The sequence below is a fragment of the Rhipicephalus microplus genome, chromosome 8, assembly GCF_043290135.1.
Source record: "Rhipicephalus microplus isolate Deutch F79 chromosome 8, USDA_Rmic, whole genome shotgun sequence".
In the NCBI taxonomy this organism is placed as follows: Eukaryota; Metazoa; Arthropoda; class Arachnida; order Ixodida; family Ixodidae; genus Rhipicephalus; species Rhipicephalus microplus.
The window spans coordinates 108,849,455-108,876,425 of record NC_134707.1 but is presented as its reverse complement, the minus strand read 5'-3'; the positions used below and the strand labels follow the sequence as shown (position 1 = coordinate 108,876,425).

The 26,971-nt window shown below is 44.6% G+C and overlaps 1 protein-coding gene across 5 annotated transcripts in view; it reads right to left on the bottom strand.

The window, feature by feature from the left end:
* LOC119163914 (prestin) overlaps positions 1-26,971 on the bottom strand; it is a 280,268-nt gene that overhangs the window by 158,761 nt on the left and 94,536 nt on the right. The window contains exon 1 of one of the 5 annotated variants that reach the window (XM_075872471.1): positions 10,527-10,776. The exons of the other annotated variants lie outside the window; for them this stretch is intronic. The gene's annotated coding sequence lies outside the window, so the exon portion shown is untranslated. Of the gene's footprint in view, positions 1-10,526; positions 10,777-26,971 lie in introns of those variants that run through there. 5 annotated transcript variants of the gene reach the window in all.

Below are 26,971 nucleotides of genomic sequence, written 5' to 3'. Positions count from 1 at the left end.
GCACACACCTCCTTACAGCCCTTGCCGAGGATTTCGTGACACGGTCACCGCCACGCGGCGCGAATCGCGTGAGACACGCTGCGTCTCAGCACCATGTAGTTGCTCTATGCACGCCTGGTATCACCGCCGCTGGTTGCGCAGCTTTCGCCGGCGCTCCGCTGACCAATGGGGTCAGTTTCTGGCGAGAGAACACTACTCCCGTTTACTACTGAGAGCCGCAGTGTAAAAGATCTTCCTCTCCACCGCACTGTCAACTCCCGATGGCCGCAGTCGTGGTCCAATAAGCAGCGAGGTGGGACATACCGGCCGTTTGCCCGTATCAACATTTTACTCGTTGTGTGATGTTGCTTGCGCAAGAATTTAAAAAAAAGCAGAAAACCGGTTTACGTGCTCTAATTATTATACTGAAACTGTACACGTCTCGGCAAAACCAAAATCCGTCTCTCCTTCGTACGTGAAAACGTGCTGCCACAATGGGGCAAATCAGACTATTCATTGCTAGTCCGCTAACAATGAAGAAAAGAACTGAAAGGCAGCAAGCACTATTTGTGATTTCTATGCTTCTATACATGATCAATAATTTTCAAACGTTTAAAGGAACTGTCGTGATTAACCGAGTGATAAGCACAGCGGGCTGCACGTTTGAGTTCGGCGGGTTAACTCTTATTAAGAAGTACGTGATTTTTATTTATTTATTTATTTATTTATTTATTTATTTATTTATTTATTTATTTATTCAATTACTGATTTGTTTATTTACTGATTGGTTTATTCACTCATTTACGCAATGCGGCACCCCGATGTGTGCACTAATAGGAGAGCCGGAGGAGTATTATAGGGTTTGTGGAGTTTACCATCTGAGCAAACAAAAGGCTATAAGGGCCGCCCTAATCAAAGCCACCGGGGAAATTAGAAGACAGAGCATTCTTTGAAGTGGACTCAGATCGCACATTACAGGGGCCTCTGGAATTTTTCTCCCATCGAAAGTTGACGAATTATCGTCGTTTATTTTATCCTGTCTCTTCTTTTTGTGTCTGTGTTTCTTGAAGATAACTTCTTTAATAATTATGGTGTTGTATACTGCGAAGTCGCCAAAAGCACCACAGATACTAGCACCCTAATCACTTGGTATTACCTTAATAGTGCCAACTAATGCGATATAATATTGTTACTTGAAAGCAGTTGCTAACACTTTCCATTGCAATGTTAGAAAGTTTCAGAATTTAGAACCCCACGTACTTAATTTCGTCGGGTATATCAGCCTTAATCGTGTCCCGCATGATTTGTTCTTATAGCTAGCACACTAGATTTTTTTCGTGTAGTTTTCTGGCTGTACAGCTCCCATTTCAGGTGGGACCTGATAAGAAAACTACGCGGAGTGCAGAGCTTGTGTTTTCGAACAGTGTTAGCCCTCCTTGAAACCGTAGGCAAGTGAATCGCGCTTGGGTGATCAACGAGATCAATGCTAATCAGTTTGCGGTGCAACTTGAGTTCGTACGTTATTATAGAAAGCAAGCCATTGGTTAGTTTATGAGGCATGCGTAGTGAAGACAACCCAATGAAATTGCGCATGTAAAGCTCTGCATACGCTCTTACCTTCTCCTTCAGATTGATTGATTGATTGATTGATTGATTGATAAGTGGGTTTAACGTCCCAAAACCACCATATGATTATGATACACGCCGTAGTGGAGGGCTCCGAAAATTTCTACAAATTGCGGTTGTTTAACGTGCACCCAAATCTGAGCACATGGGCCCTCTCCTCTAGCGTTAATAATAACAGCGTTAATAATAGCGTTAAACGTTTATGCCGTCAAAAGATGAGGGGCTTGCTTAGGCGATGGCGAAAATGTAATACCGCGGATTTCTGCTCGTATTTTGAGGAAGACAAACGATTCTTCTCTTATTTGTCGATTATTTCCTCAGAGCACCAAATGCGCCACCCTTGGCGCAAGAAAATGCTTGAGAAGAAAGAAAGCGCGCAAAAAAAAAAAAAAAGCGGTAGCCGACAGGACTTTGCAGTTCCCGCAACAGTGACTTTGACGTCATAGATTTCGAATGCGTCTTGTAGGGCCTACGCAGTTTCTGATAGGTAAAAGTGGACTACATGTCCTTTCGGTGGAGCCAGGGATTAGACACACCAAGTTTCCGAAAATGTCGTTGAGCCAAAGAGTTCAGAATGCAGAAAAAAAAAAAAGGTTTTGAATTTCTGACGTCCCCATCGGAGCTTTCAGCGGGAAACTTAAAAATGGCACTTTTAACATTGATTCGATTACCTACCCCTAAACCTTTAGGAAATATTATTGTTTCTCTTGAGAGTATCCTCAAGGTTTGGGGAACTGTTATTGAACTGTTTACGAGGTGTTGATAACGCGCACCTGTTAAGTAAAAATGGCATGCATTGACCAAGCGAGCTGAGCGCACCATAAACGGCCTCTACAAGGATTCATCTGATTGCACCACGTCAGCCGACCTAGCATTTCTTGCCTTCAACACCGACTACTAAGCTGTCGCTCGTCACGAGAGACACAAGACAATGGCGCCAAAAACAAAATGAGATACGATGCGGTAGTGTGCAAATAGCGCGCTCAACCTCCGTTAACCATTGCGGCACTGCGACCTTTACCGCCACCTCATGACAACGACCGGCACTTCACGCGCCGTAGCGCCCCTGTCGCAAGAGCGGAAAAATAGGCGTCGGACACTCATCGTCGCTCTCTCAGCGGTTTCGACGGTAGCGGTGCGGAGTGGGCAACATTTGCGTCAGCGATATTCGCCGTGCCGCGGCGGCCGATGCACCGGCGAGCCGTGACGGCCATGACCGCGTCTCGTAACACGGTGTCCCATTCTGCGGCTTGGTCTTAGCGGCGGGGTTCACTGCCCCGAACCCGGTAATAACGGCGCGAGGGGAAGTGCATTAACACGCTACGCGGTCTGCGTCCAGGGCTTCGCGGCACCGATTTCGCACGCCTCAAGGAGGCAGTGAATGCGGTCGGTCTTGTGTATGCCGTACCTTACGGCGCATTGGTTGCGAGCGTGATGGATTGAACGAAACCATTTTTCCCAGGAAAAATTGCATCGACCCTTAACCCTTCAAGTATTAGACCCGGTAAGTTGGAGTGGCGCCGCCTGGTGGTAGGCTTGCATGACTTCACGGCATGAACTCATTGAATCTGCTGTGGCGCGCGTATACATAACACGCACTTGTTTCGAAGGGCGTTGCACTGCCAGCGTTTACCATTATAGACGATAGTCTTTCTTGGGGACCTCCGACGCAAAAAATATGGTCTGTCTGTTTACCTGTCTGTCTGTATATTTGTCTATTTGTCCGTGGTAATGTTCTTCCTAACGGCACTAAACGATACCACAAACGGCCAACCCCATCCGCAGCGGCCACCAATATTGCTCAAGTTTTCGCGTTCATACTTGTGCAATTGTCAATTAAAAAGCAACCATTGCGCATGTCTGAGGCACCATAACAACACCTCGATGTTTTGTATCTGTGCCTTTATACTAGAGAAGGCACACACAAGTACTTCTAAAGGCCATAGCGTTTATCAGGCTGCGCTGACAGTGCAACGCTATGCTCAAAAACGCAAATGTTTCCAACGCTTTGCTAAGACGACTTGGTGGCGGCACCTGCCCGTCGCTTTGCGTTCTACGCCTTGTCGCCTCCAAGACAAGCGCGCATCTTTCTCCGCGGGTCTGCGGGTGCGCACGCCTTTCTTCGTTTTCTAAGATAACTGCCAGATGGCCCTCGTGTCTAACGTGTTTCTTCGGCTTCGCTGCACGGATCGAGACTCTGTAACGCAGAACTTCCAGAATACAATTCACCGCGCAGAATTCACCGCGCAATACCCTCGCGAAGAACTTCAAAAGTTTTGTTCACTCTCTCTACACGCAAGACTATCGTCTTTCGACGACATTAGCATTGAGACATGCAGATACGGGGCCAATTTTTCGCTTGTCTCATGTTTGAAAAAAAAAATGACGGAAGCAGCATCGATGATATTCATAGTAAAACAATAAAAACTAAGCTTTGTTTTCTTCAGGAGAATGCCCAACGCGGTGCTTACGCTCTAGCGCATACACGCTTTGATGAGGTTCGTTATGGTGTCGCGCTGCTTACTTCGAAGATGGGTTCGATTCTCAGCCTTGGTAGCCGCACTCCGATGAGGGTGAATCGAAAGACAACACATGTGCAGCCGGTTAAAAAATGCGAGGTGGCCATACTCTGCAGCGTGCCTCACAATCATGTCGCACTTCTGGAACGTATACGACAGCGTATTTGCATTTCAGGTAGACAACACCAGTCCAAGTGGGACTGATAGCGTTTGTGTGTGTGTGCGTGTGTGTGCGTGTGTAAGTGAGAAAACATATTTGTATATTTTGTAACATGTGTTTATGTACATTGTCTGAGACCTGCAATAAAGAAAAAAAAGGGGGGTTGCCGTGGCGCGATCAGCTAGCGCGTTCTGCTGTCAACCGGAAAGTTGGAGGTTCGAGCCTAACCAGGGGCGATGTCTAGCTCTTTTCTTTTTCGCTAAATTTTCTTGTGTGTAGTTGCTCATTTTTCATCACGTTATTTAGATTCGTGTTTTGGGGAATAATTTAGGCGCTCCGTCTCACTAGAAAAGTAAGTAAGGTTAGTTGCAGTAATAGTACTGATTTCAGATAGTGTCTACATGCAACATCATAACAGTGCTGATACGCTTGTAAATACCAGTTCAGATAGCCACCTGATGAATAAATTTTCCCACGGTTTATTACCCCAGAACAGCATCAATCTGTATGTGAACAGACGTACGAAGCCAACCGTTGCTTCAAGAAGGCAAATGGCGTTTCATTTTCGCGTGGGCCACGAAGCGACGTGCACAATTGAAACAGCTTATTTCGACGTTCTGGCTTTGTTTTGCAAACGATTGCTATCAGCAGTGCTCCTACGCGAAGTGAACATTGCCGTTTATGACGTGGTATCACATCGAATCAGCTGTTCGCGTGAATCAAGGTATGCGACGACGTAATCCTGACGACTGTCGAGAAGAAATCTGTACGTGAGATCCGAGTGTACCGACTTCTCGGAATTCCGGAAAAGAACCGCGGGTGGCCGAAATTTCTGGAGCCCTTCACTACGGCGTTTCTAGTAATCAATACGGTGGTTTTGGGACGTTAAACCCCGCATATCAATCAATCAAACGAATCAGAATTCCGGAAACTGTTTTGTAGTTTCAAGCGCAGCTTTTTTTCTCACCTATTGAAGCAATTGTGTATGAAAGAAAGATCCATGTAAAGTCTCTTGCATTTAAAAGCGTAATTCGGTCTGATGAGCCACATTATTTGCACTTTAAATTGCACGTTAAACAGCAGTGCCAAGGTTAAACTGCAAACGTCCAAATTTCATTTGTAATATTTCGATACAAATGTTTATTCGCATAGTCTATGCCAAGTTGTGATGAAGTTAGACTCATTTAGCACGAATATTTTCTCAACATTGATTTCGTCTTCCACGTCAAAGGTTTCTTTTTTTTTGCCTGCTGTAAAAATGCATCTTTAAGCTTATTCTTGTTATTGTTAATATTATTGTTATTTCTATAACTATTACTCTTAATAATGTTTTATTATCAGTAGAAAGACCTGTATGGAATGTGTACAAAGGTATCACGGAGAAGATTTCAAAAATTTTCCACGCATCAGTAAGCGCGGAATATAAAGTGCCCAAAATTCCCACGACCTCAGAAAGCTGCAAGGACGTGATTTTGCCCAGTCGCCATGCTTCCAGTTCTCTTCCTTGTAGAATCGCAAAGGGATCATTGTATGTTGAATCTCTATTCTCAAGTGCGTTGTATACGAACACCCAAGCAGAGTCTACGTGAGCACCAAATCAATTCTTAGCTCTTTGCAACTTCCAACAAGCAAGGTGTTGATTCGTAGTTTCTTTCGCCAATTAAAACACACAATTAAATATACACTTTGAATGCCTGGATAATTAAGCAGCTTCTCTTTTGAGAATGTGCTCACGGTGTAGTCACACAGTGCGCGTTTTGGCACACATTATCTGATGCAATAGAGTGGATGTGTCATAAACTTTGCATCACTTTGTCTCTTGCCAGTACTTGCACTCTGAACACTACTGAGCACGAGTGGACTCTGCCTCGAGACAGTGTGTCTTTTTTTCAATAAATTGTTGTTCTTATGCTGTTTAGTTTTCTCGACTTCTCTTTCTCTCCAGTGGAATGGCAGAAAAACTGAGCCACGGCTACACGTAAATATTTGGCATCACCACGAATTCAAAATTTTAGTAGAAAGTAGCGCTTCTCCAATGTTCTTCTTCTGCGATATTTGTATATCGCCCTTTCAAATGTTACGACTTTGTAACGACAAAATTCAGCTCAAGGCTACCTCATTGTGGCAGTTTTACGGTGAAATTGAAACAAGAGGCAATTTGTTTTTATGCTGTCGCGTCTTTGTAATGAGAGAACAAGATAGCGTATTTCTCCATTTCACTGAATAGCATAAGCAATAAATCTTGCGGTAATTTTAAAACGTGTGACCTTCATTAGGTTATAGTCCCAGGGTTCTCTGCTGTGCTCTATTTAATTACATCAATTAAACAAAAATATCAGCATGTGTGCTTATTCTTTCTTCCCACTATTGGTTCCAAATCCACTTTCGAATTAAATTGTTTATATAACTTGACAACAGATATCAGCATCAATATCATCACGTTGTTTGTCATCAATTCAATCTTATCACTGAACGCTTGCTCGTTTTGTACCTTTAATTAATCGATGTTCGATTTTAAAGCTAAATTTGAATTTTATTTTTCATGTCATATGCCTCTACATTTAGCATCATGCTGCCTGGTTTTCGGCCCATCACACTTGGGAAGAAGCCCCACCGCGGTGGTGTAGTGGCTAAGGTACTCGGCTGCTGACCCGCAGGTCGTCGCGGGATCAAATCTCGGCTGCAGCGGCTGCATTTCCGATGGAGGCGGAAATGTTGTAGGCCCGTGTACTCAGATTTGAGTGCACGTTAGAGAACCCCAGGTGGTCGAAATTTCCGGAGCCCTCCACTACGGCGTCTCTCATAATCATATGGTGGTTCTGGGACGTTAAACCCCACAAATCAATCAATCAATCAATCAATCAATCAATCAATCAATCAATCAATCAATCAATCAATGAACACTTGGGAAGAAGATATCATCATTATTATCATCATCTACTGCGCATATCGCAGTGCTCGCATTTTGAACATCATAAGCATACCATAAATATTTCTGAAACAACTTTACACGATTAGAATGAAAAGCGCTATTTCGCTTCAGAAATATTCTGTGTTTACAAAGCACTTATTGAAGACTGAACAGAGCAAAAAAAAAAAGGCATAATAAGTGGACGGAGAGCAACTTCAGTGGGCGAAACACGAAAAATGAAAGACCTGAAGCGACATCGTTCACGCCGCTGTGCGCGGGCTGGTATGGCGCCGTAATTACGGGGCTCCCACACGTGGTACAAGTTGACAACTGGTAATTTGCAAGACCGCAGCACGCCCCCCCCCCCCCCCCCACCCATCTTGTTTTCGCCTGGTTCAACTGATTCAGCAAAGGACGCAACGCCAGCTGATCTCGTTACGCACCAAAACGGCCGCGTTTTCACGCCTCGCATGACAGACCCTTGTTCCACATAAAGGGTTCGTGGTTTGGTCCTGTTTATTTCTTGTTGAGGAGAAGGGCTCGTAAACTGTGTGTGCCCTATGCGGAACCCTGCGTGGTTCATTGGCTTGCCCTTATTACGCAAGGTTGATATAAACGAAGGGTGCGAACTTGGTTTCAAGTTAAGTTCATGTGACTTGTGTTTTTGGTATCGTAAGTGTGAAACAAGCGCATTTCTAGCTTACACATAATCGTAGCTTACAGTTTGATAAGACCTGTGTCCATATTTAGCCAGTATGTTGACCTCTTTTGATCTGTGATACTACCACAGATACTCTAGTTTTCATCGCTCTCTGAATACACAACACACCGTAGAAAAGGGGTATACACGTACTTAGAAAGATAAGAACTCACATGTCACACAGGCGAACACACATGGGAGGGTCGACGTCGTCTTCTTCGCCTACCAGCAGAACGCACAAATTGAGCTTTTGATTCACTCAGCCGAATGTTTCTTGAAAGGGCGATTGGTATGCTGGGATTAGTATTTATTACATCTACCTTGTTATCGTTTCGGGCCATTAAGTTGGGTAAGGGCCACAGTGCTGTTCTGTCCGTGTTACATAAATTAATTCAGGCAATCGAAAGAATATAGTGCTAGTGGTACCACCTGATCGATACAATTCATTTATTTCCCTTCTTTTACTATATTCTAATCCTGCCTTTTTTGTCTATTTTGCCTTTTAAGGGCAAAGCTTCTTATGCTGTGGGTCGTTCCCTCCTTCGCTTGTATGTAGTATGTATATAGCCACCTCTAGTTTTAATAACAGCTCACTAGGCGGTGTTTTGTCTACAATATCCTTGGAAATGATATCACTAGATGTCATCGGTGGTTTTCGTATAATTGACGACTAAAGAGCATAGACGGCACTGATATAAAAGGAAATTCACAGCATGCACACTAAGTGAGTGATGATAACTGAGGCAAAGCGTCCGTCCGTCAGTCCGGCCATTCAACGCGGGCTCCAGTGTGATAGGAGCGGACAGACGGATGGTCGGACATACAGACACGAAAACGCACAGATGGACGGACAGACAGACAGATGGATGGACGGATGGATGGTCGCATCGCCCCACTCGTCATCATTCACTCCATCGATATGTTGTCTTTTTATTACTTCTTTATGTGCGTTACGTCTCTTACTTGTATGGTTTCTTTATCTCTGTCTTTTTTGTAAAGTGGTATGGTTTTGAAGTTTTTTATAAGGTACAGTGCGGCTAATCCCCCTTGTGGGGATGAGCCAAGATATTTTAGGCAACGAACAAACAAATTCGACTTCCCTATAAGGGTGCTGACTACATGCTGACACTGTCTAAGGTCTTCTCACCAAATTCCCCCAGCTTTGTTCGTACGTCTTACATAGTGTAGACCATACACTTCTCTCTTCTACGCTTTTGAACCTCCAAATGGAAAGATTCAACATCAGCTAATAAATTACACGTGTTAAGAACTGTTGTCGTTTCTTTATACCAGCGAGTTTTTTCTCAGCGTTTGACCCTAATCTGCCGAAAATGACTGTGACCTATAATTGATCAGAACTCTGCAAGAAACGCATTAGGAAGATCCCTTCATTGAAATACCGCAACTACTGCCATCGTTCACTCTTGAATGTCCTCGCAGTTAGTGGCATGCGGTTAGCAGGAGCAATATCGCCTCCCTTAGTGTGCTGGACAGAAACACGCTTGAGCTCTGGTCTGGAGACAGAGCCAGTAGTATGGCAGCACTTCTTTTGCATTTCTTCAAGTCACCGTCAAACTTAATTACTTAGAAGCAGGATTACTCATTCGACAGTGTATACCGCTTGGGCTTTTGTCCGATGGCAACGAGGCCGATACTACAAGTGGGCAAACAGTTTTTGCAAGTGAGCTGAGAGAAATAGTCAGATACTCGGAAATGAATCACACGACGAAGCCGGTATTGCACAGAACAGCGCAAAGGAGAATGCATGCCTTGGAAAGATGAGGGCATAATGTCCGATGAAGTTGCTCGATTTCATTTTTTTTCCACGCCTGATTTTCACTATTTGTGAGGCTTGATTTGACGCATATCCTAATTCATGTTATATAATTCTACACAAAATTATTTCACTTGGATATTGGGAACTTATTTACATATATTGAAACAAATTCAATGAAAAGGGTATGATGAATGTTGGTTGGACGAACGCTTAAATGTGTCAATCACAAAATTCAGCGCATTATTTCCCCTACGTTTCAATGACTTTAGCACCTTTCAAGATACTGATGAGTTTGCCCTTCGTTGCTTTACTACTTTACATCGAATAAAAATCCGATGGCAAATCAATGAGAAAACACAATTATGACGTTTCTTTGACACTATAGGGCGAAATATTGTGTAAATGTAGGCCTCGACTTCTTTGTTAAACAAAATAATACTCAGAACTATCAGACGATAATGCGTATTATTGCCTTAGAGTACTTGGCAAATTCAATAACGTAAGATATCGGCATTTTATGCGTGTGGACATCCTAATCATTCTAGTGTTGAAGTCAGCTGCAAACATGTCGTGCCCATATGCGAAAATACTGCAGAAAGCAGTCCATCAAACGAAGACACTAACAGCCTGTCACGTACTACATCGGTGAATCACGCGGTGGGAATCAAACCCATCATGTCCTCAACACGTCATAGCAACTGGGCCTCCTTGGCATTTGCTAAAATAAAAATAAGCTTAACGTAAACAACAGCGCTGGATTCAGACCATGGAAAGTTTTTAATACTGAAAAAAAAACTGAAAAACAAAACACACAGGTATCGTGCCAAAGAGTTGAAGGGCCTATAGTTACGCACCTATAGGTCGCAGATGGGTATCCGCTGCTGGGGCCGCACTGAAATCCCCAAGAGGTAATGAGTTTGCCGGGGCTTGAAAGTTGCCTTGTGTCAAATCGATTCAGCAAGCGGTATCCATTCCTGGGGTGAACTAAGGTAACTGGCGAAAGCCCATAGCAGCGAGCGTGTTGTCTGCAACAGCGGTGATTGACTGTGGCGACACTTTCGCGAGTCCGGCAGTGACTTTCAAGAAGGCGCGCTTTCAAAACGGATTAACCTCCCCCCAGACGCCGAGCAGCCTAGCGGAGAGAGTAGGCCTGATGAAAGGCCGCGTCTGCAGACGTTTCTCGTGCCAGGTGCAGTCAAGCACGGGTAGCGGAGAGCGCGAGTTCTTTCAACAGCGACCGTGGCGACCGCGCAATGCTTCTGTGATTTGCAGCGGCTCGGACGTTTAGGGAAACGCTGTGCGACTGCTAAACGACCGATGTTTTGCGCGTTGAGCATTTATAGATACATCAGAGTGTGAAAATAGCCCTGACAGGCCACGCCACCGTAACTGTCAATCAAAGCGACTGCGCCTATCTTTGTCTATAGATAAGGCAGTGTACGGGGAAGGGAGTTCCGAAATCAGAGAAATACGAGAAAAAAAATTAACATGAAGGAGCATATCAAAGCTATGGCTTGGATGCTCCTTTGTGATCTGCGCGTGGTCTCCTTGTGTCATAGGACCAAGAGAAAGCATTTGACCGACCAGAGCACGCGTATACTTTAAACGTGCTCACAACCTTCGGTTTTCCCCATTCGTTTATCGAATTAATTAGAAATACACACTCTGGTAGTGAAAGCACGCTAGTTCTGGATGATTGAGAAAGGCCTGCTTTCTTTATTACACTCGGGATCCGTCAGAGATGCACATTGTCTCCTGTTCTATTTGTCCTCAGCCTTGAGCCATTTTTTTTGTGTGCTCTAGAAGCGGACTTACGTGTCCGGGGTCTTGCGCTTTCGGGGACTGCAGTGCCGTGAAGTTTACAGTTTTTGCTGACGACATAACGCTGTTCCTTTCAGATGAAGATAGTCTTTCCCAAAGCTTGTGTTTATTCTTTCAAAATCGTGTCATTTCAGGTGCAGCACTGAACTTCTGCAAATCCAGGTATTTGTTCATCGGCTGTCCAAACTCCAGGCTTAGCTCCGCTTGCCTTCTTGAACCGGCTGCGTCTCTCCGAATTTCACGTATTCTATTCAATCACTATGGCATCTGTAACTACGTTTGGTTAAATGCTCTCGACGAAGTAATACAAAAAGTTGAGGACGCACGAGATTTCGAATTCCCGCTTCTTTTGTGTTTTGTGGGCGCATTTGCTACTTTTCTCACGTGGTGCAACCACCTTTACTTATTGCAAAGTAACGAAAACGCCGACCAAGGTGAAATACACAAAAGATAAAAAGACGTTTCGGCTCCCCACCCGGGAGCCTTGTTCTCCCGTGTAGGGAGCCTTGTTATCCTTTGTGGGGAGCCGAAACGTCTTTTAAACTTTTGTGTATTTCACCTTGGTCGACGTTTTTGTTACTTTGCACTATGTTTGTCCCCGACCAGACGGGATTCCTTCAGACACTTGACTATAAACCTTTGCACCTTTGCCTTTGCCTTTGACCTTTGCGTATTGTAAGACCACTGCAGTCTGCCTTGTGTTTCTTCTTTTGGTCCGGTGGCACTGAGTTTGTCTCTCGTGCGTCGTTCGGACAGCAGCGTTTCTAGGGAGGCTTTGCTTTCCCTTCGGTGTCCATATGCTACTGGGTATTGGCCCTGCGCTTCCTGTTGCGCCTCGTGCAAGGAGAGGAATCCCCCGCACGAAATCTCGGATATATTTTTCTAGACCCTCACCTTCGGTATTAATTTCCTAACGTGCATCTTAGTCAGTGCCCACAATCAGTAACACTTCCTTCGTTATATGCAACGGCTGTCGCAATTTTTCACCATATCCAGTCGACTTGTCCTGGGGTAGATGTGTTGGACAATCCTACCGTTGACACAAAAGCCACTTTGTCGTTTCCGTCCTATGGCACGCCGCAGCCGCTCTAGTCGTGCGTCTTGGACCCCGCTGACGGCATCATTTCTGCCTGGTCACCTCCGGAGATTATGTGGCGGCTGGGTTGGGGTGGTCTTTCTACTCGTGACCGTCTCGAAAGGCGGTGACTGGTCCACTCAGCAACACGCCCAACCTGCTCCCTACGGGAAAGAAATCGGCATGCTTTGAGGCAATGCGTCGTTGCTCGTGGTTCCCGTAGTGCTGTGCATGCTGGATTTCGTGGCCTCGGGGCAAATCGCTTTGTTTCTTCTGAGCATTGTTCTCGAGGCCGCTTCTCCTGTCTTCTCATTGCTGCTAGGGCTCACTGTCTTTGGCACAATCGATGCGAGCCGGATGCAGTAGGCCGCCGCCGCCACACTCTCTTTCTGATCGTGGACCGACAGTACAAACAACTACTTTCTGTTTCGTCCAAGGAATTGTGGTTTCTCGGTGAGCAGGAATTCCTTCGACACTTTTGTCTTCGTCTGTCAGAGACGTGTCAAGCTTGTTTTCAGGCCTGCCTGCATGGTTCTGTCAGGTTCATTTTTGCTCAGTACTAGCACAAATACCATTGCAAATGTCTTGTATATTTACAAGTAACATATACACATATACGTTTTATTTGTGTGTTCTCTGTTTACCATGAACTGCACATTTACAAGCACATCATTTTGTAGCAATTTTCGGTGCGTCTGTGCATGTTGCGTTCCGTCGCGATGTTCTGTTGGATTGTAATATATGTTCACTATTCGTGAGATTATTTTCTCTAAACACAACATGTAGAGTATAGAATGACAATCTGTACCAATTAGCACGGGACAGCTTTCCTCGCTCCCGTAGTAGAGAACCGTGTACTCCTAATTGTTTACCACTTTTTTTCTAAACACAGAGAACTCAACAGAGAGAGAGAGAGACCAAATTTTTTTGCGTCGAAGTATCCCAAGAAGGACTATCGTCTTTAAAAAGAAAGGGTGGTGGCCAACGTGGAGGCAAGAGTAGATAGAAAAGTGTAAGGCAGGCAGGGCTCCGGCATATTCAGGGCTTTCGGTAAACAAGTCCACACGCAGGTTTATGTCTAATCGACAACTCCCAGTGTTGAATCCTTGTCAAGGCAAGCACGAGCCACAAAACAGCACCTTTGGTTCGCCAAGTTTACTTTAGAAGAACTGTTCCTCTATGCACGAGACGAAAGCAAAGCGCCATTTTAAACTGCAGCTCCGAAGGTTACTTTAGAGGTTAGAACTTCATGCAAATATGCTGATATATGTGCCCTGAAAAATCACACCATATCCAAAAAGTGATTGAGGACGAGTGGGGTGAAGCGTCCGTGTGTCCATCCGTCTGGACGGACGCTTCACCCTACTCACGCTCAATCACTTTGTGGATATGCTGTGAAAACTACTAACACCATCATATTATTCCCAATGACATATACACACAATGCCATATATTGAGCAATCATAAACTAGCGGTGGTTACATACAACAACAACAACAACAACAACAACAACAACAACAACAACAACAACAACAACAACAACAACAACAACAACAACAACTACTACTACTACTACTACTACTACTACTACTACTACTACTACTACTACTACTACTACTACTACTACTACTACTACTACTACTACTACTACTACTACTACTACACTTTTCAATGTGCATTGAAGAAATGCGCTCACTGACCACGTATACTTGTTATTATTAAAGGTTAGTGCTCCATTTATTATCATTGGTGCAAGTGAGAACAAGTATAGGGCTAGCCACATTGCTACAGTGCCTCCCAGGACACTTTTCAGTTGTTAAGAAGGTGTGAGGTACGGCCTAGGTTGGTGTGAATACCTCATACAGGCCGTTCAGCATCACCAGCATTACAAGAGCATGAATGAATTTCGATGGGAAGGATAATGTTCGTTTCACAAACATAAAGGGTAGCAGGATTTTCCTAGGTTGCCATACCGTAGGATAGCATGGCACGGCAGCATTGAACATCTTGACCTCCCCTGTACCAATTGATGCTATGTGAATGGGCGTTCAAAGGTCGTTCATTGTATTGCCACATGATTTGCTTGGGTGAGATCAAAGTGTGAAAGAGGAGTAACGTGACAGTACCAATAATTATTGCGTTGATGACGCGCTTAGAGTGCGTGAAACGACTGTAAGCTTGCGTTGTATATTAATGCGATGCCTCCAATTGAGGTATTTTTGAATGAGTGAAAAAAGAAAGCGTCCTGATAATAACGTATTTATACATACCTAAACCATTATATTAGTCCTTCTTTCTGAGCACATGTTCAATCTTGACCAACGCCCACAACTTGCGCAATGCTCCCTTCTTTTATATAAATTTTTATTGGTACAATGACGGAAACACTTCAAGGTTGTTTTCTGAACGAAGCACGAAAAAGCCATGAACCAGGAGCGGCAGTACAGGTGGAACGCGTCGCATCATGCTTCATTCTCGCTCGTTTGCATAGTGAAGAGGCGAGCATGAATGGCGTACGTGAGCTACGCCTCGGAAACTCCTCGTAATCCCCGAAAAATAAAGTACCAACACTATGGGCTATCAAACAGGGTAGAATAGAGGGGTTAATAACATGCATTGCAAAGCGAAACATTGGAGGCCTATATGTGATGAAAAGAAAAAAAAAAACAGTGTCAACTACCCGTTTCTAGTTCGATGCTACAAAGACTTCTACTCAGATTTTCCAGAAATGAAGGCTTCTTAGTGTCCTGGAACGTGGTTCAAACTCGAGACAAACGCCTCTCTGTGGCAGTCATTGTAACAAGTCTGCTTCGAAGTCGGCAATTGGATGCGCGAGGACGAATTATTAGACAACTCAAAACGCATTAACAATGGAAGTGATGAATGTTTAGCGATTTATCATATTCGGTAAAAACATGTCATATGCACTGCCTTGAGCGTGTCTTTTCTTTTTATATTTTCCCGTCTCGCCCACGTAAAGAAAACAAAAAACCAATGTGGTCATCCCAAGTGTCGAAGAACGTTTCAAAGGTCAAAACAACAGAAACATCGACCTTTCACAAGCATGTAAAACAGGACAACCCGATTTCCATGCAAACTACATACCAGTACAAGGGGATAGAAATTAAAATTCTACGACTTGACGCTTGCATTCGCGATGAGCACTGAGGCTTTTTTTTTGCATGCTTGCTGACGTTAAATAGGGATAAATTTGTTGAATAAAGGAGATATTCAAAGACACCCAACATTCAGGACACGTAACTCGTTTGAGCCTTTCGTTGTTCGAAAACAGGAGGCACGTTACAGCCTCCTGTTTTCGCGCGAACTGGGTTGCCTAACCAGCACTGCGAATGTGTTGTCCACGAGTCAGTAGCAATGGTGGAATGTTCGTCGAGGGACATCGACTGATGTTGCGTGAAAAATAAAATGAGAAAAAATGGCGCCAGCCGAGACGGTGCCAGATCGATCGAAAGGGATTCTTAACTGCATTCCCATTTTTTTTAAAGCTGCAAACGCACGTTGCCGGTTGGCAATGCGCAAACAGTGCATAGTTTAGCGGAGCTTAGTATTCGTCACCCCGTAACCTCCGCTCTCACCAAACAACCTTAGCCGCGAAACTTTGCAAACATTAAGCCGCATGCAACTTGTGCAGTGCGTTTTAGGACGTTCGGTGGCTGTCTACATTGCAAAGAATATTCCAATCGGCTGTGCGAAGCAGCAAAAACAAATGTATACTGTATATCTACGAAGATCTCTGCGTGTCATATGGGCGCTCTTGAAGCTCTGCCCACCCGTGAACACGTTAGGTTGGGTGGGCGAGCGCATTTCAGGGCATCTCCTTACAGCATGATTGAAACCTCTGGTGAGAGGCGGGGCCACTTTACAGCACACTACGCAACATGTGGTTTTCTTAGTTCACAGAAAAACCGAATACAAACGTAGACTGATGAGTGTGGTGAGTAGGGCGGGTTGGTAAATATGCATAACGTCGAAATCTTAGCTCCAAAAAAATACGGAGACAAAAGGAAGAGATGCAGCCAGTTACGCAGGCGCATTTACTTGTTCAGTTGCTGACTATATACGTTTCTTGTTTTTGTATGATGCTTGATAGCACTCTACTTGTAAGAGAGTAAGTCGTGAGAATACTGTCATTAGAGTTGGTATATATTCATGTGTGTTCACGAATAAACGTAGTGTGATTTATGCGCTCATGTGGTCTATGTCTCATCCTTTCGTCTCCGTATTTGTTGGCGCTAATATTTAGAAGTACTACAAACATACTCGCATCCATGGCGCCTAAGAAAACATCGTTGACGTCACGTGCTGATGACAGTCATTAGGGACCTCGACGGATGCCTTTTACTTCATTTTGTTTTGATTTTCATGTACAAGAACAAGTAAAAATTAAGAAGGCGGAAAATTTGCATGATCCCATAGTGTGGCGCGGCTAACCAGCCTGTCCCATCTAACAGACATTGCTCGCGAATCACTTGTCTCAAAACATTCTATGATGCTTGCAATAAAGGAAGGTAGCAAGGAAGCAAATACTGCTGATTGTTCGGCAATAAGAATATAATAAACAAGCGAGGCAACCTTTTTTTTTTTTTTACTATTCACCTGCAGGTCTATAGCGTCGCTCAAAGTGTCGTTTGAGCTACGCCGTGAAGAATCTCTAAGCTACAAAGCACGCCCACGGAAATGCTGCGCAGAGCCGAGCCGTGTCTTGAAAGATTGTTGAACGGGCTACAGGGAATGCGTACTGCAATACGAAGTGCCTTTATGAAGTGTAGGTAATCGCAATAGATATGAAGGAGGCCAAAATACTGGGAGTAGGACACATCGCAGGCACTCTGTCACGATTGGCATCGAAGCCGATATTCTCGGTACAAAGTGGACCTTGTGAGACAGAAATACCTTCACTTGTACGCCGAGAAATCGGCAACTGTGCACGCCGGTGCCTGCATTCTACACTGCCGACAATTGCTTTAGAAGAAGGATGGTAACAAAGAAAACGAAGTGGCAGGAAAGTATACGGTATCTGTACCTGCAGAATAAAGCAGTAGTTGTAAAATACGGTAAGCGCAGTGCCACTTTAACAGCCTGCGCAACCAATAAAACTGTAACTAATAAACATATGACTCAGTGAGACACACTGTAGGGTGATCGTGTGCTTTTGGAAACAAAACGACAGGACCAAGTGGTGGAACTTGATACATGCGCGGCTTCCGATTTGGAAATATTTGCGAGTCCGCATCAGAGTCGGAAATGAGCATAGCAAGACGTTTTTGTCGAAGAAAGTGAAAACAAAAAACGCTTAATAGTGACTCTAGGCTAGTGCGATAGGGGAGGGTGGGCTACCACCCATAAGTACGTCTCCGCCGTGCGTTCCTATCGTAAGGCCCTCGGAGCGATGGGTTTAATAGGAGCAAAGAGGTGAGGCGATGGGCTCAACATAGCCCACACCCTTCCCCCGCCACTGTCGTGTGGAACCACGCACATTCATTTGACAGCAACCGGAGACGCATAAAAAAACATGAGTGGGCGAGAAGCTAATAACTTTTTCTTCTAGTCGTCAAGAATTCAAACCACAAGTGGCAACATACTCGGGGCTTAAGTGGTGCGCCTTAGCACTATATGCAAAAAAAAAAAAAAGAAAAATTCGCAAGCCTAATCATTGCAGCCTTGGCATTAGCATAGTCGCGCTATCCTAAAGTGGTGACCTTGAAAACAGGTGTGTTTGCGCATGCGACAATCATCGAAGCGCTTCGCCGCATTTTCATGCATGTGTAAGTTGCCCGCGCAGGCGACGCCATCTTGCCCCGAGGCCGTGTGCGCTTGGAAATCTTATGGCAGCGACTCAAAGCGGCGCTCGCCAAAATAAAACAAACTGAAAAGAAATGAGGAACAGAATAGGCCCCAGATTTTTCTGATTTCACGCGCATTTGAAAGCATTTAGACGTTTTGTTTTTTCTCATCTGCTTTCTACTTAGGTGCGTGAGTTATTGTACCATTGAGCAGTATTGATTGAACTATGAATTGATTTCTTCTACCTTTTCAGGCATTCATGAGAAAATATAGTCATAATGTTCTTAAAAGGTGCTACTGAGATGATATCAAAGAATTGAATTTTCACACTTCCACCAAATCGTGCTTCCAATTCACATGACTCTTTCATAGTTTTTTAGCAGAAGTGAATTTGAACTGTTCTGTTATGAATTATGTTTTTTTACCTCATTGCTGCCCTACCTTTTTTCGAACCAAGATGTAGGTCTGACTGGGATACGTCTGTGCCTATTATTATTATTATTATTATTATTATTATTATTATTATTATTATTATTATTATTATTATTATTATTATTATTATTATTATTATTATTATTAAAGGATTCCCTTAAGACTCAGAATACCTTTTATGATAGCACTAACATCTGAGGACACCATAAAAATATTCATAATCTGAAAAAAAAAGTGGCAGCCAGCACAAAAAAAAAAAAAAACTAATAAGTTCGCATCAACGTAACTGTCTCTTGAATGCATGGGTGGTTATTTTCTCTCATTTGTCGACTCCTTGAGACTCAGACCGAGTCTTGAGTCTGAGTTTGGTTGAGTGATATTTTGATTACTTTGAGTCCGAGTAAGTCCAACTGAGCAAAAATTTCAGTGATATTAAGCCCAGGCCAGTCCAGTTGAAGCATATCTTGGCGAGTCTGAGAACTGTTAACGCGGATACATTCAGCTCTCTAATGTTCATTTGAACGAATCTAAGAGAGCTGTTCTTATCTAGCCGACCTAAGCTTCATTCGTGGGACGTTGATCATTAGAAACTAATATTTAATATTTGAAAAAAGAATAACATTCTTACTTTGAAGGAGAACATAGTGGCCCTACTTTGGCACAAAGAATAGCTGAAATCTGTTTTAGCCCTCAACCTGGCGCGACCCAAAAATGCTTTGACTGCTCAAGTTTTATTCCCGCCAGCTTTCACGCAGAGAAAGCTCATCAGAACCACAAGAATGAGAGACCAGAATACACATATTACCAACGCGTCTGCATATATGTGGCTATCAGGACAGCAATCGTAACGGATTCGTCCTCGCCGCTATCCTAATAGCTGCCCTTCAGCATCGGGAGAGGCTGAGCACGCAGGAAGCGGAAGGTTGTCCCGCTATTGCAGCTTTCTTTTCCTGGTCCGAAGGCCGAGCTGATGAAGCAATTGCAGACGATCGGGTGACAATCGTTGGCACCTCTCGCGAACTGTTACAAAAAAACCTATATTTCGGAGCGGTGTTGTGCAATAGTGACAGTACTCTGTCCCTATCGAGCATGGTGTTGCATCTGCACAGAGTAATGGACGGATGATACAGGATTCATATACCCTATCGCTCATTAGGAATTTTGGCAGACACCATCTAAGGATGGTTGCCAGCATTGCGGTCACTGGGCGTGATAAATCCGCTAAAGAACAATAAGAAATCCGCCAGATCTATATTCTAAAACGTAACCGCTAAATTTCCCGGTAAAAGCTGCCTAAAAATATTGACGTTTCATACGACTACAATAACTTAATCCTAATAGTTTTTCAAAACTGTGAGAGGTGAACTAACATACAAAGGACTCTTCCGAAGAGTGTAACTAAAACATTAGAGGATTCAGCAATGCGGTTGCCGTCTTCCTCACCACAGATGAGAATAACAGTTGTGGATGATCACACTGATGAACAAAAGAAGACAACTAACAGGTCATCCCAAAACACATCGAGGTCTTCGTATGCGCTGTCGTGTGACACCACCCCCCCGGTACCACTGCTGCTTATTGAGGGAACAAAAGGTGACCTGGTTGAACGTATACGTCGCAGATGTGCTGAGTGCATGAACAACGGCCGCATGAAGTTCGTAATCCAAACAACTCTTCCTCTTTCACTTCAGCTCGCTTTTAGGACGAGAATAGAGTTTCTTGTTTATAGTCTTCAGTTTGTTCCCCGGCATGGCTTTTACTATGTCGAAATGACAAAGCGCCATTTCAACTTGAGATGACGGTTACACATGTCAAGCTGAGACGACTCAGAAACAGTTCGAGTTTGTCAAATTGTCAAGATGAATCTGAGTCATCTCAAGTGGCCCCAAGTGTGGACTACAAAACATTTGTGTGCTCTGTTGGAATTACGACTTTTTAAAACAAGACTTGTGAGCAGAGCTCCCGTGATCTACGATACTTGATACAGCTATATACTTTGAGGGATAGCCACTGTGTCCTACACGCTTGCACAATCTTCAGTGGTTCATCACCGCCATTCATCGAACCATAGTGCTTGTTGTATGCAATTGGCCATGCAGGAGATCTTACGACCCCGTCGTACATTTTCTTATTAGGTATCTCAAGTTTCTCGGCAATGCTTTCGCTGTAGCAGCCGAAATTACTGACCGTAAGAAGTGGCGGACGCAGTGAACGAGGCTCCCGTATGGGGGCTGAGACATCTTCTTTTTACTTGCTTTTATCACGGTCAAAGCCTTGTAATGAGTGGCTTCATGTCATCTTAACTTCTTTATTTCAGTAGGGCAGCACAAGCATCGTCAGTACCAAACGCGCTACGAGAAGTACAGTGTTTTAATGTGATGGCGTTAGGGAGCTCGTGTCGCAGGAATTTCGCCGTCGGCATCGGCACCGTTTGTTGTGAGCGAAAAATCGTCTGTGAGTGAAAAATCGAGTAATAAGCAAATGAAAGGAAGAATAAATCTTTCAGTGCCATTGAGGATCGAACCAGGGCCATTCGGATGGTAAGAAGATGTCCTAACACAACGCCACGATTTTACTTGGAGCTGCTTCGGGAAAAAACACTACATGAATGCCGTAGTGGAAAGAGTCTCCTTAACGCATTTTGCTCGACAGGTGTCACGATGAAAACGAGCCCAATCAACGATTTGTAGGCTCCTACTCGTTGCAGTTTAGCCCCCCCCCCCCACCCCATTTCGTGCTTTTCTGCCAGCGACGGCTGGGGATAGGCGCGACGCTAGAGCCCCATCCATTTTCGGGGCTAGTTGCTTCGGCAGGTGAGTTGTTACACACTCCTTAGCGGATTTCGACTTCCATGGCCACCGTCCTGCTGTCTTAAGCAACCAACACCGTTCACGGGTTCTCATGAGCTTCCCGACTCGGGCGCCTTACCCCGGCGTTTGGCTCATCCCACAGCGCCAGTTCTGCTTACCAAAAGTAGCCCACTTGGCACTCTCATCGCAGCGGGAGGCCTCAACCCAGAAGGCCTCCCGTACACCCATTGAAAGTTTGAGAATAGGTTGAGGACATTTCGACGCCAATGCCTCTAATCATTCGCTTTACCATGTGTGACTGCTCTCCCATCGAGCGCCAGCTATCCTGAGGGAAACTTCGGAGGGAACCAGCTACTAGATGGTTCGATTGGTCTTTCGCCCCTATACCCGGATCGGACGATCGATTTGCACTTCAGAATCGCTTCGGACCTCCACCAGAGTTTCCTCTGGCCTCGTCTTGCCCGGGCATAGTTCACCATCTTTCGGGTGCCAACGCTCTCGCTCCGCCCCGGCGACGTGTGAGTGCCTGGGACGGGCCGTTGCTGCACCCTTTATCCGACCCCTGTGCGGTCCGTGATCGCAACGCATCCCGCTAGGGGCCTTCACGTTTCATCGCGCCATTGGGTTTCGGGAGACCCATTGACTCGCGCACATGTTAGACTCCTTGGTCCTTGGGGCCAGTGGCCTCATCAAGCTGTCCAAACGACAGCTTTTTCTACCCGCCCCGTCGTATCATTCATTGTATTGATGCGAAAATAAAGTCATTGTCATTGTCATTGTCGTTTGGGAAGCCATTAAAATACGTCAAAAAAGGCCGGGATAGTGCAGCCATCACCGCTGAAAACACACAAGAACTTTTAAGCAGCTCTGAAATTGGACAACTATGTATATCTAGCAGAAAACATATCATGCCTTTCCAGAGGCGTTGATCAAGCAAACAGCAAACGCTAGATAATAAGCTGCCATCTGTGAGGCAGTGTGATACTCTTTCTTGCCTCCGAAATGGCGAGTGCGTGGCGTGTATCTTGGAGACCATGCGACTTTTGCTTTAGATAAAAAATCTGTATGTACTACTCGTTCATGCGCGCGCGCTAGCACAATCTACTGTATGTGTATGTGTGTGTGTGTGTGTGTGTGTGTGTGTGTGCGTGTGCGTGTGCGTGGGCGCGTGCACGCGCACGTGTGTGTGTAACAAAACACATTAATAAGTATTCACTTAGCTGTTGAAGGGCGCACTAGGGGCCGGATTTCGCTGTGGCGTTCAGCCCTTAAAGGCGAAGATTAAGGGTCCCCCAATTTTAAGTCTGCCAATGGATGAAACCACAACCAGCTGATAGAGCTACATATGAACTCGTAAGCCAGCGTTCGATAAATGCAGTCACAATTGGAGACTTCTTTCCCCTCGTCCAAGAACATTGCGTACTTTCAGATAAGGGTCATATGCATTCTTTAAACACTGTTGAACAGCTTTGATGACACTGAAATCTAATAATAATTAGACACAATATGTAAAGAAAACAGTCCAGATGGCTATTTCATGTTATAGGGGTGTGTAGAGTGGCATATCGATAACGCACGTCAAGGCATCGTCTTTGGACTAAATGTTCATCGAGGTAAGGAGTACCCTCCCCTAGTAGAGTATATTGTACTCTAAATCGTCAAACATTTGTTTTGCACACAGTTGCGTACGTCTCTCCCATATTAAAGCATTCTGGACTCTCCATTACAATTTGTTTTCCCCATTTCTGTGGCGCATATGATGCGGTGATTCTTTGGTAGGTCCTGACATAGCGCAATTCTGCGTTTAAAAGCATAGGAAAGTTCTGTATAAGTGAATTGTACCCTTATGAACACATTTTTTTCGCATTCAATTTATTCCAGAAGCGTTTGTTTTACTTGTGGTTGGGCAAAATGAAGTTAGGAATCATAACGTCATTGGTAATTTATCGTTGCTATCTTCGTGGTGGACTAAGGTGGCTGGGCAGCCTGTAGAGATAAGAAATCATTTATTTATAAATGTGTCATCTATACCCAGAACTCACATTGCCTGCATGACAACTGATCTTTCGATTGAATCGAATGTTTTCTGCAATCTCTGAATGCGACTGGAAGAGGGTGTTTATATTGCACGAATTTGTAAATCACCCTGCTGGAACTGTGACTACGAACTCAACTGAATTGTAAGGGCAGACAGAGAGCCATAGAGATGTTAGCGATAGGCGGAGCGTTAAGTGATAACACAAAAGCAGAGCGGCTCGCGGAACAGACGCGTGTTAAGTATATGTTAGTCTATCTGAACAAGTAGCGAGCATGCCAGATAACCGCTAGCCCTTTCCCATTTCCTTTTTTTTCTCGAGTGTTGAATAGCTAACCGGACATGTCGTTGGTTAGCATGCGCCTGCTTACTGACGTCTTACCGGCTTTCTCAGAAGATGCTCAGTGTATTTCAAAAAACAGCTAGTGCACCAGATGAAGGCAGAACACAGGGAAGCAGATAAGATTCAGAAATTTGCGGAGATAGATTGGCAGCAGGAAGCCCGGGACCCGGTTCATTAAAAAACATGAGAGATGCTTCAGACTGCTGCTACTGCTTCTGCTGCTGATAAAAAAAAAAGAGGCAGATCCCACATAGAGTTGAAATTGATTACATGTGAACCACGAATCACAAATGTTGGTATGTCACTTTAAAATCAGCACAACGCTACGAGATGGAGGTAACTGATGCCGTACATGACTTCCGTGTCAGGATTATCATGTTAAGATGTGTCGGTGACCTTCGTCATCTATTCACTTTACGTGATACCAAATTTCGTATATGTGGAGCTAGTGAAACGGCCGCGAGCACGCTATGAGCGTGGTATGTTGTCATGTTCTCACATGACACGCGTGTCAGGGTTGTCATGTTTGCACCAGTCATGTATTTTGTCATTTTTGACGTCCCGTAACACCGAATCTGCTATATGTGAAGCTAGCAAAACGGCCGCGAGCGCATCATGAAGAGCCCAGTATACTCCAATGTATCGTTGACGCTGGGCACAGCGACGCTACGTTAACAAAGAGTGAGCACTCAAATAGTCTGACGCCAGGCGCGACCAGCGTGCGTCGGCGTGGCCCGACGGCAACCAGCGCGAAATGCGACATGCTGAATTTCGCGCCAATGCGTTACCCAGACAACACTGCGTCTCCCTCTTATCGTGACGGAGGGACGCCGGACGTGCTGAAACGTGCATGCGTCAAAGCAACGCAGCGTGGCGTGCGCCTGTGAGTATATGGCAGGACCGGCGCCTGGCGTGGCAACGCCGGCGTAACGCGACGAAATGAACGCCGGCGAGCACGCGCACCGCATCACGTCGAAATGTATTGGCGTCTTGACTGTGACATGTAGTCGCGTTCTCACATGACACGCATCTCATGATTACAATGTTTGCACCAGTCACATACTTTCATCATCTACTGGCGTCACGTAAAACCAAATTTGGCATATGTGAAGCTAGCGAAACGGCCGTGAGTGCATCATCAGTGTGGCGTGTACTCATGTGTTTACATGACACTCATCAAATGATTATCATGTTTGCACCCGTATGATACCTTCATCATCCATTCACGTGCCGTAATACCAAATTTCGTATAAGTGAAGCTAGCGAAATGGCCGCCAGTGCATCATGAGCGTGGCATGTAGTCATGTTGTTACATGACACGCATCTCATAACTATCATGTTTGCACCAGTCACATACCTTCCTCATCCATTCACGTACTGTAATACCAAGTTTGGTATACGTGACGCTAGCAAAACGGCCGTGAGCGCATTATGAGCATGGCGTGTAGTCATATTATTACATGACACGCATGTCATAATTTTCATGTTAGGGTCTGTCGCTTGTGTTCGCCTTGCAATCATGCCATAATATACCAGTTTTGCAACATGAACTGTGAATGAAACCACCGCAAGAGCTGCAGGACCATGAAATGTAAATCATAACATTGATGACAAACATATTCTAATTTTCATGTTATGACTAGTCAAATATGTTCTTGACACAGTCATGTTATGTCATGCCAAGTTTGGTATCGATACCATTATTGAAACGGCCTAGGAGAGCTAAATGTCGTAGATAGATAGATAGATAGATAGATAGATAGATAGATAGATAGATAGATAGATAGATAGATAGATAGATAGATAGATAGATAGATAGATAGATAGATAGATAGATAGATACGCTTAATGTCGCCGAAGTTCGCTAAGAAATGCTTCGCATTAAAAAAAAAACATCTGTAGGCCTGAATGTGCGCACGTGAGCGTGGATCAGTCACTTTTAACGTACTTTTTCTCTATTATAAGGCCAGAGTTAAAAGAACCATCATCATCAGGAGAGGCACCGAGTACAAATCTCGCAGCAGAAATATTGTAACACTTGTGTATATCCGGTTCACACGTGGGCTGCACTAGCGTCATTTAAAGTTTCTCAGTGATTCTTGGTCAGACACATTTACTGGCTTCATATGGCACTGCAGTCAGCAGACAGCCCTTGGAAGATAGCTCTTTCGAGGCTTCCTGAAGACCAAATAAAAAAGTTCGTTTCGACTTTCTGCCTCCGAATCACTAAACGAGCAGTAACGTCACGGATTCTCGTCGTTAATCCGTGCAGTGCCGTCCTTCCTACACATTCGGAAAGCACGAGTGCAATGATTTGCATGAGGTGAACCAAAGGCAATGCACGAGGCAGAGCACCTTTTCGCAAGAACTAGCTGTTTCTTCGGTATGTTCTATACTCTACAAGCTGCGATGCTCAACCCATCGGCTGGTGAAGACAAGCTCAAAATTTGAGACAATCACACGATTTTTGGTAGACGAATAATCTAAAGGTGAGAAACGACCACTAATAGCGCAAGTAACAAAAGAGGTCTATAATGAAGTGTGTGGAGATAACTTCAAAAAGAAATCGACGTGGAGTGCGAAAATACTGAAATAAGCGGCGATTCCGCATTAATCTTTCCAATTTGCACCGCCAGTAGCACTTGGTGCGCACGTCGGAACATCCTTGTCTTGTCCAAAGAAAATTGGCCGAGTTTCGTATGTCGGCATGCAGATTTCTCTGACGCGAATTAGTATTCGTGGTTGAGCTACAGTTGGTTTCGTTGGGTGTGGGTTAGGAAGGCTTGGCGTACTTGCTGTGTTATTTTATATCGTCCTAGCATTTCGCAAGCGTTGGGACTGAACAATGCACCTTTCTTGGGACGAGGCCAAATGACGCAACAGTGAGTATCACGCGCACCTGGTGAGTGATGAATAGGAGCGAGTATAAATATTCTTATATCGATCTGCTTCAGGTGCGTCGGCGTGAAGCTCAAGAG